This window comes from Triticum aestivum, chromosome 1D (assembly GCF_018294505.1).
Source record: "Triticum aestivum cultivar Chinese Spring chromosome 1D, IWGSC CS RefSeq v2.1, whole genome shotgun sequence".
NCBI classification, from domain to species: Eukaryota; Viridiplantae; Streptophyta; class Magnoliopsida; order Poales; family Poaceae; genus Triticum; species Triticum aestivum.
In genome coordinates, this window is record NC_057796.1 from 257,041,338 (window position 1) to 257,044,460 (window position 3,123).

Genomic DNA, 3,123 nt, shown 5'->3' on the forward strand with positions numbered 1-3,123 from the left:
CATTTTCAAATTTAAAATTTGAAATACTTTAATTAATTTTTAGTCCTTTTAATTGACATAGATACAAATACTCTACTAGGATGATGCACAAGAAAAGGTCAGGATAGCTCAGTTGGTAGAGCAGAGGACTGAAAATCCTCGTGTCACCAGTTCAAATCTGGTTCCTGGCAGAGAGAAAAAAAGATCCATCGAATAGGTATTGATCCAAATACCTCGAGATGGATTGTGATACATATTCATTAATAATATTTATTCATCTAAGTGGATAAATCTATAATATAAATATAGAGGCACTTCTTTTTCTTTTTAAAGAAGTTTTAAAATATATCTTTTCTTTATGATAAAGAAGGGGGTGAGATTCCCCTTTATTTGTTTGTGTTTCTTAATTTTGTATTCCGCTATTCCGACGAATATTTTTTTAGTCTTGCTTATCTTTATCTTATCTTATTTTCCTAGTTGTGCTAAGTAATGTGCGCGGTACAAAGTTCCTAGTAGAGAACTTCTTCGAGTCATCCTATTTTTCTGTTCATATGAAGGAAATTAATATGCGATTTTCAAAATAGGGGAATCCAAATGAAACCCTTTTTTTGCTCAGTCTATCTGGAATGCTTTTGTATAATTAGGAATTAATTATAAATAGGTATTCCGTTTCATCTAGGAAAAGAAGCTAAAAGTATTCCTTGACTTGAATAAATTCTGGAGTTGTGTTGTATAAGTGAGCATGAATTTCTTATCATTCAATGAGCATCTTGTATTTCATAAAAATTGGGGGTTATATAATCCTTACGTAAGGGCCAGCCTATCCAACTTTCAGGCATTAGGATACGTTTAAGGCACGGATCATTATCATAAGAGATTCCCACCATATCATAAGATTCGCGTTCTTGAAAATCGGCACTTCTCCAAATCCAGAAGACAGACGGAATTCTAGGATTATCCTTTTGGGCAAAGACTTTTATGCAGACTTCTTCTGGATTATCTATACCATATTGTATTCTCGTAAGATGATACACGCTAGCTAAAGATCCACCGGTGCTACATCATAAGCACATTGGGAGCGTAAATAATTGTAACCATATACATATAAAATGACAGCAATGGAATCCCAATCCCCTGCTTTTATTTGTAAAGTCTCTATTCCTCGATGATCAAAGCCCAAAGATCTATGCACCACCTCATGTTTGACTAGCCAATTAGATAACCAACCCTGCTGCATTGTCTTCATCTCTCCCTCTTTGTATAAATATTTCACATTTCGGATGCAAGTTTGAAAGATTGCCCTGCTTTTTATTTTTCTACACAAAAGAGCCCCTCTCCTAATTCACTAATTTGTAGGAAGGTACTGAACTTTTTGATTTGAAAAAAGTTTCAGAAGATATATCTAATTTAGATAGTGATTGATAGAGCAATTCTTGCTCATAAGTTCCTGTATGAGTACTGCGCCTAACATAAAGCTTGTGACTGGTAGTAAAACATCTATTTTTATTTTGAGATAGAGTTCGATCCTCGAATATTTCTCGCGATATCTTCTTACGAAGTTTTGTTAGGGCATCTATAACTGCCTCCGGTTTAGGTGGGCAGCCCGGCAAGTAGACATCCACAGGAATTAACTTATCAACTCCCCGAACAGTACTATAGGAATCCGTACTGAACATTCCCCCTGTAATAGTACAGGCTCCCATAGCAATGATGTATTTTGGTTCAGGCATTTGCTCGTATAATCTCACTAAAGAGGGAGCCATTTTCATTGTTACCGTACCGGCTGTTAAAATTAGGTCTGCTTGCCTAGGACTTGATCTTGGTACCAATCCATAACGATCAAAGTCGAATCGTGAGCCTATTAATGAAGCAAATTCAATGAAACAACAACTGGTACCGTATAGAAGGGGCCATAAACTGGAGAGTCTTGACCAATTCGAAAGATCATTTGGTGTAGTTGAAATAACAGAATTGGAACTTGTTTGGTCAAGTAAGGGAAACTCAATCAAATTCATAACTGTCTCAATAGAATCTTTTCCTTCTTTTTTTTGTCTAAATATTCAGTTAAGACCATTCCAAGGCTCCTTTTCGCCATGCATAAACTAAACCAACAACTAAGATAAGCACGAAAATCAAAGCTTCGATAAAAACGGATACACCCAATACGTCGAAACTCATTGCCCAAGGGTATAGAAAGAGGGTTTCCACATCAAAAACAACAAAAACGAGCGCAAACATATAATAGCGTATTCGGAATTGTACCCAAGCCCCTCCCATGGGTTCTATACCCGATTTCATAACTAGAAAGCTTCTCTGGTCCTTCACTAACCGGGGCTAAAAGTCCTGAAATCGAAAATGCCAAAATAGGAATAAGGCTTGCTATTATTAGAAATGTCCAAAAAATATCATATTCGTGAAGCAGAAACATAATGTACTCCCATTAATGTGGAATAGGCGGAACTTAAATTAGTCAATTCAATTCAGCATTGTCAATTTATCCAGAACTTCTCTCTTTTCCTCGGTGAAACAAGAATCTTTTTTGTTCAAACAAAAGCGCTTAGTTTAGCCTTTGTTTCCTCTGTGTTGCATCTTCTTTAAAGATTCATCCAATGGAATCCCAACTCCCTTTCTTTTGGATTTCCATTCTATTTAGATATGGTGTATGTAGATCTAATTCTTATATAAAGAAAACTTTCTCGTTTCACTTTGTCTTGCTTTCTCTAGAATCTCTAGAAAAAAGAATAGCTCTATCCTTTATTTAATATTTAATAATAAAATAATAAGAGACTATTAAATAAAAATGAGAATACTACTAAATTAGAACCTAATTAAGATAGTAGGACTAATCTATGCAGTATAATTAATGAGAAGTAATACTATAAAATAAAAATAAAGAACTCTATTTCAGAACTATGAGACAGAATATTTTGTTTTCTTATTTACTCTTTACTTTATTTTTCTATTTAAAGTTGATCAATTTACATAATGTATCTATAAACAAAGTAATAAATATACTTAAAACAAAGTAGGAATTCGCAAAATGGATAAAATCATTGCAGTTATTATAGGGAAGTCTAGAGATATCCTATTTGAAGGAGGACGGGATTCAAATCAGGGAAAGGATCCTTTCTTCTATTGATTTGA

The 3,123-nt window shown here is 34.2% G+C and overlaps 1 long non-coding RNA gene and 1 other non-coding gene across 2 annotated transcripts in view; one reads left to right on the forward strand and one right to left on the reverse strand.

Annotated features, from left to right (window-relative positions):
* The first annotated feature begins 97 nt into the window (after nt 1-97).
* Nucleotides 98-170, forward strand: TRNAF-GAA (transfer RNA phenylalanine (anticodon GAA)). The gene has a single exon. It is a non-coding gene; the product is annotated as a tRNA-Phe (tRNA).
* A 2,393-nt stretch (nt 171-2,563) lies between these two features.
* The window catches only part of LOC123181332 (uncharacterized), a 1,577-nt gene continuing 1,017 nt past the window's right edge, over nt 2,564-3,123 (reverse strand). Inside the window, exon 2 of the long non-coding RNA XR_006491642.1 lies at nt 2,564-2,803. This is a non-coding gene — a long non-coding RNA (uncharacterized lncRNA). The remainder of the gene's footprint in view (nt 2,804-3,123) is intronic.